General features: G+C 46.6%; 1 protein-coding gene across 1 annotated transcript in view; it reads left to right on the forward strand.

The window, feature by feature from the left end:
- Positions 1 to 7,703: 7,703 nt before the first annotated feature.
- The window catches only part of RNF2 (ring finger protein 2), a 48,255-nt gene continuing 38,666 nt past the window's right edge, over positions 7,704 to 17,292 (forward strand). Inside the window, exon 1 of the mRNA XM_054036700.1 lies at positions 7,704 to 7,978. The gene's annotated coding sequence lies outside the window, so the exon portion shown is untranslated. The remainder of the gene's footprint in view (positions 7,979 to 17,292) is intronic.

Below are 17,292 nucleotides of genomic sequence, written 5' to 3' on the forward strand. Positions count from 1 at the left end.
TCAGGGTTGGAACGGACCTCAGGAGGTCATCTAGCCCAACCCTGTGCTCAAAGCAGGCCTAATCCCCAGACAGATTTTTGCCCCAGATCGCTAAATGGCCCCCTCAAGGATTGAACTCACAACGTGGGTTTAGCAGACCAATGCTCAAACCACTGGGGAGGGATATCTCAGCGTTGGCCTATTAAACCCAGGGTTGTGAATTCAACCCTTGAGGGGGGCCATCTAGGGATCCGGGTCAAAAATCTGTCTGGGGATTGGTCCTGCTTTGAGCAGGGGACTGACTAGGTGACCTCCTGAGGTCCCTTTCAACCCTGATATTCTATTTGAATTTTGTTTGGGGAGGGATAGATCAGTGGTTTGAGTATTAGCTTACTAAACCTAGAGCTATGAGTTCAATCCTTGAGGGGGCCACTTAGGGATCTGGGGCAAAATCAATATTTGGTCCTGCTAATGAAGGCAGTGGGTTAGACTCAGTGACCTTTCAGGGTCCCTTCCAGTTCTATGAGAGATAGATAGGAAAACATGTTATATAGAATTGTGAAAATAATACCATAAATGTAGTTACCAGTTTTATTTGGACTAAAAGTACAGTCAACCCTGGATGCTTAAAAACCATGAGTCAGATCCCACTAAATGATATTGGGTTAAAAATCATCAGTTTTTAAGAATAAATTTGGGTTCTCTTTCCCTTTTTGTTTTTGTGCCTTTTGGGTTCATGTTGTCCTCTGCAACCATGAGGACTAGAAACATGTTTTTAGATTAAAACTGTGACTCTGTCAAACATAATTCCAAAAGCTGTGGGTTTATGAAGACACCAAAATATCCTGAGAGTTGTGATACTCTTGGGTTGACAATGCTGGTAAAGAAATTTTGTTAATTGTGGAAGGGGTGTTAAAGTTTCTAATTTAGTTTACTGGTTTGTTATAACATTTTTGTAGCACCTGATAAAAAGGAACTCTGGGAAACTTGACTAAATTGGGCACTGTAGGCTACTTATCACAGTTGGATGCAGCCAGTTTCTCATTTCCCCCTTTCTAGTTGGGTAGCTCAGCCTTCTAGGTAAATCAAGAATTCCACACTTGCAACAATAATAGTCCAATTTAGTCTCAGGTCATAATTTTTTTTTTAGTACTTGTCCAGATCACAGACTCTTCTTGGAGGCTCTTTGCTCAGTTTCCAGCTGGACATGGTGTTGGTGAAGAGGAGAATTCCCCTTTTCTTACAAGCTCTTGCCTTTAAAAAATAAGCAGATGTTCACTTGAGATCTAAAGACTAGGCTACTAAATTGACCAAGGCTGTTTCCTTTGTCTAGTGTAAAGTCTCTTTCCCATTGTGAGCTCCTTTATATAAAGTCCCAAGAGACCACAAAAGCCCTAACCAGTAGTCCAAAAAGGCTCTTAAAAGAACACCAAGCTATCCACCCCTATCTCCAGGATCCTTTACCCAGTTCATGTGGCTTTAACCAAATTCTGCTCATAGGGTATGTCTACACTACGGGATTACTCCGAATTTACAGAATTCGATTTTGGGCAACCGATTGTATAAAGTCGAGTGCATGCGGCCACACTAAGCACATTAATTTGGCGGTGTGCGTCCATGTACCGCGGCTAGCGTCAACTTCCAGAGCGTTGCACTGTGGGTAGCTATCCCATAGCTATCCCATAGTTCCCACAGTCTTCCCTGTCCATTGGAATTCTGGGTTGAGATCCCAATGCCTGATGGGGCAAAAAACATTGTTGCGGGTGGTTCTGGGTACATCCTCCCCCTCCCTCTGTGAAAGCAACGGCAGACAACTGTTTCGCGCCTTTTTTCCTGGGTGAACTGTGCAGATGCCATACCATGGCAAGCATGGAGCCTGCTCAGCTCAAGACAGCAGTCATGAACATTATAAACACCTCATGCATTATCGTGCAGTTTATACTGAACCGGGATCTGAAAAACCAGGTGAGGAGAAGGCGGCTACGGCAGCGCGGCAACAAGAGTGATGAGGACACGGACACAGAATTCTCTCAAACCGCGGGCCCTGGAGCTTTGGAGATCATATTGTTAATGAGGCAGGTTCTAGCTGTGGAACGCTGATTCTGGGCCTGGGAAACAAGCACAGACTGGTGGGACCGCATAGTGTTGCAGTTGTGGGACGTGTCCCAGTGGCTGTGAAACTTTAGCATGTGCAAGGGCATTTTCATGGAACTTTGTGACTTGCTTTCCCCTGCCCTGAAGCGCCAGAATACCAGGATGAGAGCAGCCCTCACAGTTGAGAAGCCAGTGGCGACAGTCCTATGGAAGCTTACAATGCCAGACAGCTACCGGTCAGTTGGGAATCAATTTGGAGTGTGCAAATCTACTGTGGGAGCTGCTGTGATGCAAGTAGCCAAAGCAATCACTGAGCTGCTACTACCAAAGGTAGTGACTCTGGGAAATATGCAGGTCATAGTGGATGGCTTTGCTGCAAAGGTGGTGGAGTCTCCTTCTTTGGAGATTTTTAAGGCCCGGCTTGACAAAGCCCTGGCTGGGATGATTTAGTTGGGAATTGGTCCTGCTTTGAGCAGGGGGTTGGACTAGATGACCTCTTGAGGTCCCTTCCAACCCTGATATTCTATGATTCTATGATTCAATGGGATTCCCTAACTGTGGTGGGGCAATAGATGGAACCCATATCCCTAACTTGGCACCGGAGTACCAGGGCAGCCAGTACATAAACCTCAAGGGGTACTTTTCAATGGTGCTGCAAGCACTGGTGGATCACAAGGGACGTTTCACCAACATCAATGTGGGCTGGCCGGGAAGGGTTCATGACGCTCGCATCTTCAGGAACACTACTCTGTCTAAATTGCTGCAGCAAGGAATTTACTTCCCAGACCTCAAAATAACCATTGGGGATGTTGAAATGCCTATAGTTATCCTTGGGGACCCAGCCTACCCCTTAATGCCATGGCTCATGAAGCCATACACAGGCAGCCTGGACAGTAGTCATGAGCTGTTCAACCACAGGATGAGCAAGTGCAGAATGGTGGTAGAATGTGCATTTGGATGTTTAAAGGGTCAGTGGCACACGTTACTGACTCACTCAGACCTCAGCCAAACCAATATTCCCATTGTTATTGCTGCTTGCTGTGTGCTCCACACAGTGGAGATCTGCGCATCACAGAAGCTTTGAAAACCAGTTTCATGACTGGCCAGGCTACCATGTGAAAGTTCTGTTTGTTTCTCCTTGATGAAAACCTGCCCCCTTGATTGACTCATTCTCTGTGAGCAACCCACCCTCCCCCTTCAATCACAGCTTGCTTTCAAAGGAAATAAAGTCACTATCATTTAAAAATCATGTATTCTTTATTAATCAATTATAAAAAGAGGGAGAGAACTGAAAAGGTAGCACAGGTGGGGTTTGGGAGGAGGATAGGAGGGAAGGAAAAGGCCACTAAAAAAGTTCAAAATAATGACAACCTTTTGCTTGGGCTGTCCACTGGGATGGAGGAGGGAGGCTTGAAAAATTTGCAGCTGCGGGCTGGAGGGAAAAAAGGGAGAGAAGTATTTAAAAAGATATATTTTACAGAACAATGCTTATACTCTTTCACGGTGAACAACACTATTCACATTACACAGCACATGTGATTTCGATACAAGGTCACATTTTGCATCTTAATATTGAGTGCCTGCGGCTTTGGTGTTAGAGATCACAGACACAGGTCCGGGCAACAGAATTCGGCTTGCATGCAGCCATGGTAAGCCATTGGCTTTTGGCTTTTGCAACCTTCCTAAAAGCAGCACCCTTTTTTCCCACATACCAAGCAAAGCCCGTTGAGTGCTGTGGTTTTCCTGTTAATGTGCAGCAGCAGAAACCAAACTTAGCCCCCCCCATCCAATTCTCTGGGATGATCGCTTTATCCCTCCCCGCACCGTGTGGCTTGTATCAGGGAAGATCCCTGTAGAAACCAAACTTAATCCCCCCCCATCCAATTCTCTGGGATGATTGCTTTATCCCTCCCCCCACCGCGTGGCTGGTATCAGGGAAGATCCCTGCAGAAACTAAACTTAACCCCCCCCCATCCAATTCTCTGGGATGATCTCTTTACCCCTCCCCCCACTGCGTGGCTGGTATCAGGGAAGATCCCTGCTAGCCAAACGCGAAAACTCAGCGCCGATGATCCCCCCCCACACTCCCGGCTTGGCTAACTGCAGGGAAGGATTTCTTTTCAGCCACAGGCAAACAACCCAGTAGGAACGGTCACCTCTGTCCCCTTAATTAAATTCCCGTATTTCAACCAGGTTACCATGAACGATATCACTCTCCTGAGGATAACAGAGATAAAGAACGCATGTTGCTTGAATGCCAGCAAACACCGGGACCATATGCTGCCAGGCTTTGTCATGCAATGATACCAGATTACTTGCTACTAGCATGGCGCGGTCACGTGTCCTACCATGGAGGACGGAATAAGGCTGCACTGCCCTGAAACCTTCTGGAAAGGCTTTTGGAGTACCTCCAGGAGAACTTCATGGAGATGTCCCTGGAGGATTTCCGCTCCATCCCCAGATACGTTAACAGACTTTTCCAGTAGCTGTACTGGCCGTGAATGCATCCCAAGTCCTCAGGGCAAATTAATCATTAAAAAAGCTTGCTTTTAAACCATGTTTTATATTTACAAAGGTACACTCACCAGAGGTCCCTTCCATGGCTTCATGGTCTGGGATATTGCCTTGGGAGGGTTGGGAGGGTACTTCAGTCCGGCTGAGAAAAAGATCCTGGCTGTTGGGGAGAACAGAGTGCTGTGTGCTCTCCGCAAGCTCGTCGTCCTCGTTCTCCTCCTCATCTTCCCTGTCCGCAGAATCCTCAGGCATGGCTGAGATTATCCCCTCCTCGGAATACACGGTCAAGGGTGGGGTAGTGGTGGCGGCCCCCTCTAGAATTGCATGCAGCTCAGCGTAGAAGTGGCATGTCTGCGGCTCTGACCTGGATCTTCCGTTTGCTTCTTTGGTTTTCTGGTAGGGTTGTCTGAGCTCCTTAACTTTCATGCGGCACTGTAGTGAGTCCCTATTGTGGCCTCTTTCCATCATGCCCTTGGAAATTTTTTCAAAAGTTTTGGCATTTCGTCTTTTGGAACGTAGTTCTACTAGCATGGAATCCTCTCCCCATACAGCAATCAGATCCAGTACCTCCCGTACGGTCCATGCTGGTGCTCTTTTTTGATTCTCGGACTGCATGGTTACCTGTGCTGATGAGCTCTGTGTGGTCACCTGTGCTCTCCACACTGGGCAAACAGGAAATGAAATTCAAAAGTTCGCGGGGCTTTTCCTGTCTACTTGGCCAGTGCATCCGAGTTCAGATTGCTGTCCAGAGCGGTCACAATGGTGCACTGTGGGATAGCTCCTGGAGGCCACTACCATCGAATTGCAGCCACACTAACCCTAATTCGAAATGGCAATGTCGATTTCGGCGCTACTCCCCTCGTTGGGGAGGAGTACAGAAATCAATTTTAAGAGCCCTTTATGTCGAAGTAAATGGCTTCGTTGTGTGGACGGGTGCAGGGTTAATTCGATTTAACGCTGCTAAATTTGAATTAAACTCGTAGTGTAGACCAGGCCTTAAGTAGAGTTTATAACAACAGAAGTTATACTAGTACTTCAACAACTGGAGTGACACCATGAGGAAAAACTATGAAATAAACACAAATGTCTGTAAAAAACAGTTTAATCTGGAACCACAAACACTAAAATGCACTCATAATGGTTTCACAGGAAATCAGACTTTCCTGAATCTGTAATTGTTTTGGGGGTAACTACAATAACTCTGTAATCCCCCCCCCCAAAATTAGGGACATTGTCGCAACCTTAATTCTATCTTAACTTTTGTGTGTGTGTGAGTGTATGTGTGCATGTTTAGGAATTTATATACTCCTTTATCAGGGGGTAGCCGTGTTAGTCTGTATCTACAAAAACAACAAGGAGTCTGGTGGCACCTTAAAGACTAACAGATTTATTTGGGCATAAGCTTTCGTGAGTAAAAACCTCACTTCTTCGGATGCATCCGAAGAAGTGAGGTTTTTATCCGAAGAAGTGAGGTTTTTACTCACGAAAGCTTATGCCCAAATAAATCTGTTAGTCTTTAAGGTGCCACCAGACTCCTTGTTGTTTTTATACTCCTTTAGCTTTGCATGGTGATTCACAAACAGATATATTTCATGCCTCACACATGCAATCCACATAACACAAGAAAACTTTTAAGGAGAGAAAAGAATGGAACACATCCTACTGAAATTGCAGGAGAAAAATGTAGGCAGGTAAAAGGTAGTTACCCAAACTGGCACTGGGACACAGTGAGACAAGTATTGCCAGAAAGACCATGAGCTATCTAATGACAAGTACTACAGACCCCAGTTCAAGGTCTCATCTGGAAATCAGATATAAGCTGTCTCTTGAAGTCAGTGGTAAATGTGAAAACACAAATGCAGCCCAACATGTCTTATTGTAGCACAATAAAAAACTACTGCTCCCTCCTGGTATCCTCATATTGTATTGCATCTTCCTCCTCCAGTGGGCTTCACTGGTTCAGTTTCTTAATTCAAGTGTGTGATGTTGAACAAAGAAAGGGAGGAGTGCTGAAAAGTATTTTCTATTCCTTGGTTCGGTTTCATCATCTGGAAAGTATTGAATAATACAAAACAGTAGAAAAGGGTTTCTGCTGTAGTAGTTACATTTTGGACTCAGCTAAAGGAAACTTGGAGCTCAGCTGGGAGAGTTGGGATAGGATAGAGGAATAGAGGGTACTGCATCTCCATGTCTGGAGCACAGCTTAAGGGGCCAAGGGGTGGAGGTGGGGGGCGCTAGGAGAGGCGGAATAGAAGGCTAAACCTCAGGATTAGGTAGCAGCCCAAGCATTAGCACTCAGGGAGTGCTAATGGGGCAGCCCAGGCTCTGCACTGAACACCTGGAGCTCAGCTAGAGAGGGTAAAGGGGGAGCATTCCTTGGGTTCCGCATAAGGTTCAATGCCTAGGGGTAAAGGTTATGTGGGGTGAAAACGAAGAGCTCTGTAACAAAGGATTAGAGGTAAAATGGGGGATAGAGAGTGAGAAAAGCATAGGGCTCTGCACTAATAGGCTGAACCAAGATGAGGGGTGGGGAGCCTGAAGGGAGAAGCCAAAAGGGAAGGAACACAGAGCTTCAGCCTGTTAGTGCAGAGTGAAGATGAAGGCATTGGGTGCGGGAGTGCAGGGCTTGGGCCTGAGCTGCTGGAGTTAGGCTGAGATGGGACACTGAGGGGCTGGAGCTAGGCCAACGAAGGTTGTGCTGCCAGGGGGCAGCACTGAAGGGGGCTGTGCAGCAGGGGGGATGTGCAGCAGCACTTAGAGGCTGGAGCTAGGCTGAGGGGGGCTGTGCAGCCTGGGGGGTGGGTGTGTGTGCAGGGCAGTGGCACTGAGGGTCTGGAGCTAGGTTGAGGGGCGATGTGCAGTTGGGGGGATGTGCAGCCCGGGGTGGCAGTGGCATTGGGGGGCTGGAGCTAGGCTGAGGGGCGATGTGCAGTTGGGGGGAGGAGGGGGATGTGCAGCCTAAGGGGGCAATGGCACTGGAGCTAGGCTGAGCAGGGCTGTGCAGCCCGGGGGCGGGCAGTGGCACTGGGGGGCTGGATCTAGGCTGAAGGAGTCTGTGCAGGGGGCTGGATCTAGGCTGAGGGGGGCTGTGCAGCCCGGGGGGGTGGAGGCGCGAAGGGGCTGCTGAAGAGGGCTGTGCAGCCGGGAGTGAGGAGAGGGAAGGGCTGGGTTCCCGCTAGCTGAGCAGTCTCGCTCCCCGCCGGGGGAGGGGGCTTCGGGAAGCCCGGTCCCATCCCCGCTCCCCCTGCCCGGCCCCGGCCATGAATATGTAACTCCCTTCTATTTCCCGAGCTCCATTGCGGAGGCTGCCGCTCGCCATATTGTGCTGTTGGGGCTGTGGCTGCTCCGGCCGCCGGAGACGGGGCTCGGCCGAGGGGAGAGCTCGCGGCCGGTGAGTGAGGGGGCAGCGGGCGGGGCTGGGCTGGGCTGGGCTGGGTCTTTTCCCCTGTCGGGGCTGGGGTGGCCAGAGCTGCCTGGGGATCGCAGCCCATCCTTCGCCGGCTCCCCGGGCGGGGCCCCTTCGTGCTGCAACCGGGGGTTAGTCCTGGCGGCTCCCCACGGTGGGACCCTTCGTCCCAGCGGTGTTTAACCCCGGTCTCCCCATGCTCCGGCGAGGGGGCCCCAGGGTCCGAGGCTCCCCACAAACGTGACCCCTTTGCGGCGGGTGTGTTCGCTGCTCATCAGTAAGGAGATGTCGTTGTCTGGGTTTCTCCCCAGCCTGAGCTGTCTGGGTTCTGCTTCCCCGTCTCTGTGCTGGGGGCACAGACTCCTCTGTGCCTGGGGCGGGCGGGATTGGCTCCGGGTGATTATCTTGCTGGCAGTGGGTTTGTGTCAGACATGTCAGGGCTATTCTCCCCCATCACCCCAGGTCTCGCTGAGCATCTACACAGTGCTTTGCACCCCCCAGAGCGCTTTGCAAACGTTGATTAATCCCTAAAGGGGATGGCAGCCCCTGCGGGTCCCTCGATTTATTGCTGGCAATCCCACAGGGGCAGAATACACACAAAGAGCCGCGGTGCGAGGTAAATAGAGCTGCGTCGTAACAGCGAACAACAGTGCAAACCACAGAGAGGGCAAGATGGGTACATGCATTTGGGGGAAAATGCAAGAGGATGCTATTTCACATAGCCTGGGGCAGTTATTTTTTGAGAGAGGGGTGGTAAATGTCTTGCTTTCACCTACTGACAAAACCACTGTGCTAGCATCAGTTTTTTGCTCTATTTTTTTTTTTTTTGAAGCCATGTGCACACCTTCACAGTTGTGAACAGTGGGTATTGAATGTTTAACTGCTGGCATAGAATGGACATAATTTTCAATAGGGTATCAAAAAGACTTGGTTGAGGCAAGTCTTTTTGTCAAGGAATTGTGAAGGCTAGTGTCCACGCTAGCATTTACACTGTTTCCAGTACCATTTTGACAGCACTTCTTGCTTAAAAGTTTTGCTTGGTGTTTTAGTTTGACAGCCTTTTGAGAGCACTTGCCCACCTCTAACATTGTTTAAATTAATGTATAAAACAATAATTTTAATTAGTTCTTTTTTTTAGTTTAAATGTCTTCCTGTCCTTTTGGGGTGCATGCTAAATTTCTATAAAAATATTTGGGCTAGATTTCTTAGTCCATGAATAATCCCATTGAAATCAAGAGGATCAAGTGGAGTAAGGTGATACCCAACACAAACAGAGGTCAAATTCTAATACCATTATTCCTGTTGGGTATTGGTGAGATGCAGTGCTGCATGAGATCCCTAGTGATGGGAAAGGTTTTTTTTAAAAAGATTTAAAGAATATATCTGTATTTGAAAACATGTGTGAAACTATTTTTGGATAGCTTGGGCAAGTTCTTTAAATATATGTCATTCATTCATTCTGTGACAAAGATTTGATTTATTGTAGGAATTCCTGCTAGAAGTATTGCAGCTGAATTTTTTTGTGTTTTCATTATAAATTTATTTTTGTAATGTTACAGTTTGTAATTTTTATACATCATGTCAGACTCAGAATGGGTGTATAAATTGTCAGCCAAGACACATAATTTTTTTTCACAAAATGTAGTGTAAATCATATAAGCAGGTACCTTGAAGTGGTGTTTGACATTTAAAGATGTTTGTGTGGACATTTAAAGATGTTTGTGTTAGTAAATGGGTTACTTGCTGGGGGGGTGGGGAAGAGAAGTGACAGCAAAGTGCCAGATCTGTGTGTTTGCTAGGCATAGACATTAGTGTGAGAGTGACTGTGGGAAAGCTGAGCTGGTGGCTGGATCTAAAGCCATGTCACATGTATCCCAGTGAAATCAAAATAGGTTCAAAACTTTCAATTAGAGCATTATGACTCTGTGATCTGACATTGACAAATGTTTGTTTTCTGTATTTATTCAATTTCATAATAGCAGGAGGCTACCACAGGTGTTGAATTTTAGGGTGATTATTTCACTACTTGGGTGGATAAAATGACTTGACTTTCAGCATCCTAGCTCCAACATACAGCTCCGCTGTAATTGCCAAGAAAAGCACTGCCTGTTGTGTCTCACTGCTTAAGTAATATGTGGAGTCCCAATGAAATATGTGGCACGCTTCTGCCTGTATCAGTGGCATTTTGTGTTTTAAGAATGACATACTGTAATGTGTTGGGTAGAAAGATTTGCTAGCGCCTGTTGTGTAATTGGAGCAGGGTTTTGAAACTTTAGGGGCTGATGATATACATTGAGGTAGAAATGTAGTTATCAAACACTGGAGTCCCATCAGGGTTATAAATGATACAAATGTCTTGATACCAGGATTATTTTGAATTCCATTAAAAATTTATTTTCTTCTCTCCCAACACTCACTTAAAAGAACCAAATGAAAAATCAATGTGAAACAAAGCAAGGAGAAAAGTCAGCATATGAGTCACTTTTTTTTTTAAATGACCCCCCCCCCCCCCCCAAAAAAAAAAAAAAAAAAAAAAAGTCCAGACATAGTCTGGGCTAGCTAAAACACCAGTATAATAATTAATCAAGAACATGCAGGAAAAACAGAGGAATCAATGTAAAGTGAATCACTAATGCTTCACATGGGTGGAATTTCAAGTGCCCGCTTTTGATTGACTATGGGGCAAGAAGAAGGATTGTTAAATCTGATTTTATTTTATTTTATTTTTTGTGGGGGAGATTAACTGATCTGTGGAGAATCTTATCTTAAATTAAAGTAATTCAATGAAGAATGAATAGAGTTCAGTGTCATCGTGCCGCACAGTCTTGTAGCAATGTAGAAATATTCAAAGAATTGTGATTTCCCCCCCCCCCACTTCCACCTCTGGATTGCAGTATTCTCTTGTGAGCAGTTTGTTGGAGCAAGAGCAGCAGTATTCTTTTCTTTTACAAGTGTGTGTGTTTTTTTTTTTTAAATCCTTCTCCTTTCCACCACAAGGGGTTAAAGTTAAACTATTTCAGATCATCACTGGGTTTAAACCTGGTGTAGATATTGTTAGCCAAGATTATTTTTATATATATATATATATATATATAAAATGGTGGGAGAGAGGCCTGAAATCCTGAGAATTACTGTTGGTTTTGGCTAACCACTAGATCAAAGTTTTCACTTACCAAATGTAACAAAAATGTAGATGTAAAGCAATTATATATAAGGTTGAGTTATTTGACTTTTAGAACTTCTCTTATATATTCAGGCAATGGAATGTCTTTTTCTTGTATGCAATAAAAGTTATATCACTTTCTGGTTTTCTGCAGATGATCTGACTCACTGTAGCTGATAAATTCTTGAGGAATAACCTGCTAATTCTTGTGGTTAATTAAATTTTCTGTAGATTGACAAGCTGGGTCTCACCAACAGAAGTTGATCCAATAAAAGACATCTTATCCACCTTTTCTTTCTAATATCCTGGGAGCACCGCGGCTACAACATACGAGTTAACAGACTACAGAGAATGTAGTATCACTGATGACCAAACTGAGTGTTAGATCTGATAATAGTGGGTTATATTGTATAAATTGTATGCTGACTAGGCAGATTTGAAAGTGGTGTTTCTCCTGATAGTTGCATGTGAACGAATCTCAACAGCTTGACTGAATCTGCTTGAAATGAGTAGCTTGATGCACCTCACTGCTGTGTACCTAAGGGTTTGCTAAACATAGAGATAGTTCCTGGGTTACTCAGGTAAGCCACTTGGTTAAGCTAAACAGGAATAAAGCACTCTTGTTCTGGAATAATAGTGTCCACAAATGGAGTTGGACAAGAACAGCTAAATTCACAACCTATCGGTCCCTTCCAGTTCTAGGAGATGGGATATCTCCATTATTATTTATTTAATATTATTTAATTAACTTTCAAATGTGGACAAGCCCTTAGACATCACTCAGAGGCTGTATAGCGGGTAAGACCTCACATACTCTTGCCCTGATTCTGTTGCAAGGTTCCTGGATTCTGTGGCACTCTGGTAAAGCAGCCTGGCAATTCTGCCACACCGCCAGATAATTTTTTTAAAATGAGTCTTTTACTTTAATATGAAAATGATAAAATTGTTTTGATATTAAATTCATTTTTTATGTTGTCCTTCTGTTTTCAGTATTGCACACAGGCATGGTCAATATCAGACTAACTTAGGGGTTCTCAAGCTTCACCCCAACCCACTTCTGACAACCCCATTAAAACAAGGTCGAGACCCACTTTGGGGTCCGGACCCACAGTTTGAGAACTGCTGGACTAACTGCATCATAGAAGTTGGGGGAAGCCAGAGACTTTGGCAGCTGGATTGAGGATAGTTGTGGCTTTTGGTGCCAGTGGAGGTGTGGGTGACTGTTTGAATTGTTGTGTAAGCAAGTCAGCTTGTGTATTTCTGCTAAAATAATCAGCAGTGAAATTGTTAACAATATTGGCATTTAAATTGTTAGAGTTCATATATTATAAGACCAGAAATGCCTGTGATCGTCTCGTCTGACCTCCTATATAATGGAGGTCATAGGATTTCCCTGAATTGTTCCTGTTTGAACTAGACCAGAGCATATCACTTAGAAAAACATCCTTATTGAGTTGAATGGGCAATTTATACCTCCCAGAACTATTGTTTCAGGAAGATAACACTAACTTGGTTAACTTAAAAAAAATGAGCCAAGTGTACTGTGAGGGCTAGAATGGTCTTTAAAAGTGAAAGCTGTGATTCTGAAGCACAGCTCTGCCACAAGGGGTGCATTCCACATCAGGGGGATACATGGGGCATTTTGTATCATATACATTACCAGCAGTCTGAATTAAGGACTGAGTATGTACTGTTTTCCCAGCACTGCCCCATTCTAAAAGTGATGAGGTGCATTTCTGGCTAAGGCTTACTGTATTTGTAACCTGCTTTCTTATGCTTCACCCCCCCCTTTTTTTTTTATAAAAGAAAAGAGCTTATTTTAAAAATATGAGTCTGTTAGTTGGATAAGGGGTGTCTTTCCTAGCCTGTATGATGTATTTAACCAATCTCCATCATAGATTCAGATTCTCAAGAATCTAAAATCTTTGTTTTGTGTGTTTTCTTTAAAATTTTTAGCCCTCATGATGGTTGGCTGAGTTGTTTTTTGTTTGTTTTTAAATCTTTCCAAATGTGAGCTGATGTAGCACTGGCTAAATCTGATTTTTCAGGCTGTCTTAAATGGCCCCCATTCATCTCAGTGGGTTAACTTTGAAGTCTAATCTTGACAATATAAGAGCCATATTTTCTAAAACTTAGGTTGGCAGTCATGCACAGAATGCAGATATAGTAGCATGCCTTACTCATGTACACAGATACTAGAATTTGGCACACAAATCTGCAAACAAGGGACAGAAATGACAGAATATTAAATGGTAGTGATTTCATAAAGATCTTATTTGCTTCATCTTTGTGCAGAACTTCTATTGACCTCCTTGGGAGAGCTGCTATGGATTGTGTGTAGTATATGATCCTTAATCTGTATCCTTAGCTTATGGACCATAATTAAAAATGTAATTTAGCTCTAGCCACAGAAGGCATGAACACCCCTGTTTTGGGTAATCTGGATTGTGATACAAAGGTTGATCCAGTTCCCACTGATGTCCGTGCCAAATACTTTCATTGACACACATGGAGTTAGATTTAGGTCCTTCATGGTGTGTTTTTGTTTTTTTAAATTAGCTGTATGCTAAATCCTTATGTGCATTTAATGCCTTTGAGTTCAAGTGCTGGTCTCGTCTGTCAACCTGGGCCAGCAGTGATGATTGATAGGATAGTTTGTTTCTGTAATGATTCTTCATTTCAGTCTTGGCACAGATCTTTAATCATGTGTGACAGCTTAATATTGCTTTTAGACAAAATACAGACACCATATAAGTATAAATGTCAGTTCACTTTAGCTTGAATAGTAGGAAATTTCTGAACTGCTTGTTGCATTAGTAAAGCGGAAATTTGAATTTTTATTATTATTTTTTTTAACAAAAAGGGAGAGATTTTTGGGTTTGTGCTAGAATTCCCCACATTCCCTGGTACAGGGACTCGGTAGTGAGGCTGCACCTGATCCTGACACAGTGTAAGTGCTGGGCCTGCCCCAGAAACACTCCAGGGCCTTGCCCCTCTGTGCCAGGTGCACCAGTGTGGATGGGTAGGTTCAGCCCAGCAGGATCCAAGTGTGGAGGGGCATAGTGTGGGGGAATCCAGGTGTGGGGTGAGAGATTTCTGTGTGGGGCAATCTGGGTGCGGGTGGCTCAGTGGAAGATCTGGATGCACAGGGGCTCATTGGGGGGTTCCGGGTGCAGGGACAGTGGCATTCTGCAGGGGATCCAGGTGAAGGTGGTTGGGGCTCAGCTTGGGGGTCTGGGTGTAGGGGGCTTGATGGGGTGGAGGTCCAAATGTAGTTGGTTGGGGATCAGTGGGGTGGGGGTCTGGGTGTGGGAGGCTCGGGGCAGGGTTCAGGTGTAGGGGGGTAGGGCTTGTCAGGGTGAGGGTTCAATGGGCCTGCTTAACGGGGGAGCCCCAGCTGCTTCCGAGGGGATGCCGCATGCCGGGCTCCCAGTTCCCCCTGCAATTTCCCTATCCCCTTTTCTTCTCCTTCCCCCTCCCCTCATTCCTGCATTCCCCTTCTCCTGCCCTATTCCACTCCTTTTCTTCCCCACTATCTCTTCCCCTCACACACCTCCTTACCCAGCCCCACTGCAGCCACTCACTGTTGCACAGAAAACAGGAAGGCTCCCAGCACACAGAAGGAAAGAAGGACTGGCACTAGGACCCAGAAGGCGGTGTTCAGCTGCAGAGTCAGTGGAGCCAAGACCCAGCCTCCTTCAACTGGGCAGCTCTGAGCTTGCAGAAATGATTGGGGGTGGGGGCAGTGGCACATAACCCTGTGTGTCCCCCCCCCCATGCCTCGCTTCTGGAGGGAGGAAATCCCCCCCCCCCCCCCAAAAAAAAACTACGCCCATGGTTGCCCCGCTTTCCCCCCCCCCTTCCACGGCTTCCCTTTGCTTCCCTGCCATTTTCCGCAGGGAAGCATAGGAATTCTGCAGGGGGAGGAGTGTTTTCTGCAGGCACACAGTTATGCAGAAACACCCTCCCACCCCGGAGTAATCAGCACTGGTTCAGTTTCAGCAGCATTCTTGGTATGTATATGTTATTAGGATGGCCCCGTCTACACCAGCAAGTTTCTGCGCAGTAAAGCAGCTTTCTGTCCTGTAACTCCCGAGGTGTACACACTGCCAAGCCACTTAGTGTGCAGAAACTGCGCAGTTGTAGCGCTCTAAAAAAACCACCCCAATGAGAGGGGTAGAGCTTTCTGCACTGGGCCTACAGCGCTGTGGTGCCAGTGTAGACACCGTGGTGATTACAGTGCTGCAGTTGGTTTCCAGGAGGTGTCCCACAATGCCTCTTCTCACCTCTCTGATCATCGGTTTGAACTTTATTGCCCTGCCCTCAGGTGACCAACTGTCATCTCCACCCTGTACATTCCTTTGCAAATTTGAAAATCCTCTTCCTGTTTGCTCGGTGATGCATGCAGTAGTCTCAGCGCATCTTTCCAGGTGGCCATGCCTGCTCCTCACACTAGGTGATCCCCCGCTTGGAGCAATGCCGAGCTGCTGGACCTCATCGGCATTTGCAGAGAGGAAACTGTGCAGTCCCAGCTGCACTCTAGCTGTAGGAATTATACCACCTATGGACAGATTTCACGGTGCATGATAGAAAGGGGCCATGACCGGGACACATTGCAGTGTAGGTAAAAGTGAAGAAGCTGTGGAATGCCTACCACAAGGCCTGGAAGGCAAACCGCCGCTCCGGTGCTGTGCCCGTGAGCTGCCAGTTCTACAAAGAGCTGGACGTGATACTTGGTGGTGACCCCGCTTCCACTGCAAAGGCCCCTGTGGATACTTCGTTGGCTCACGTGCCAGTTGAGAGTGGACCGAGCCAGGAGGAGGAAATCTTGGACGAAGAGGGGGAGGGGGACCCAGAGGCAGAGGGTGGCTCAGAGGCCAGGGATGCATGCTGTCAGGAGCTCTTTTCTACCCCGGAGGAGCCTAGTCAATCACAGCCGTCGGATTTTGGTGAAACCCAAACAGGAGAGGATCTGATTTTGGGAATTGCTGAAGTGATTTGTTGGGGGCAGGAGAGTTGCAAAAAGCAGGCTTGTCTCCCACCGCATGCCTATTCTGAGCAGTGGAACAGGCTGTTGATAGATTCCCTCACTTCATGGGAATCTCCCTCCGAGATCTCCAGGAAACCCTTGGAGATACTGGGCAATCCTCTGATGCAGGTTCCTCGGCAGAGCTGCTTTGTTTCTTGCCCCATTAATAGTAACTTTCCCGTGCCACTGTGCTGTCATGGGGTGGGCGGAGGGGAAGGACCATTGCTGCACATAGGTGAACTACCTAAGGGCCAGGGCGGAAGCCGCAGTCTTGGAGAAGACCCTCCCTTGATTCCCTGCTCACCCTCAGCAGTGAGATCTTCCATAATGATCACATCCTGTGGAAAGTGTGGGGACAGGAATGATTATCAGGCCCCGGCTACAGTGCTGGCTCTCCCTAAGAGCCACGTGCCCAGTGTACAGCAGGGTCCGGGAAGAGTGATTCACCCTGCCTCTGTGGCTACTCACCATTTTGGGGGTCTTGTGGCTCATGTGTGCTTGCCTGGGGTCAGCCACTTAGTGACAGGTGTGTGAATACTGGCTGTGTTTTAAAGCACTGAATCAGTGTTGTCTGTGTTGCAAACAATACTGCTTCTGTAAAATATTGCATTTAAACTTCACAGAGATGTCCTGGGGAGGCCAGCCTCCCTTATCGTTGGCAGAACGGCTGCACAGAATTAGAAAGTGGCCATGAAGAACTAAGGAGGACTTTCTGCATGAGGTTATGATGCACTCCGCTGCTGAGAAACAGAAATTGAAGGAGTGGCGGGACAGCGAGAAGAGGGACTGAAAGGAGAATGCAGCACGCCAGAAAGAAGCCACGGAGCAGCTCTTAAACATTATGGAGCGCCAAGCGGACACGCTTCAGGCGATACTAGCTTTTCAAACGAGCAGTTCTGCGCCCGTCCTCCCCTGCAGCCGCTGTCACAAAACTCTTTCCCATGCACCCCCACACACCACCAACACACTGTTATCAACCTCCTGGCTCCACTCTCTACCCGCAGCATTCCAATCTTCCCTCCTCACAGTCCAGCAGTGTTGACTCCCACTGCACTCAACCCCTATCCCTCTGCAGTTTAGCCCTGCTGAAGTACAGCACCTGCTGCA

Source organism: Malaclemys terrapin, chromosome 8 (assembly GCF_027887155.1).
Source record: "Malaclemys terrapin pileata isolate rMalTer1 chromosome 8, rMalTer1.hap1, whole genome shotgun sequence".
Lineage (NCBI taxonomy): Eukaryota > Metazoa > Chordata > Testudines > Emydidae > Malaclemys > Malaclemys terrapin.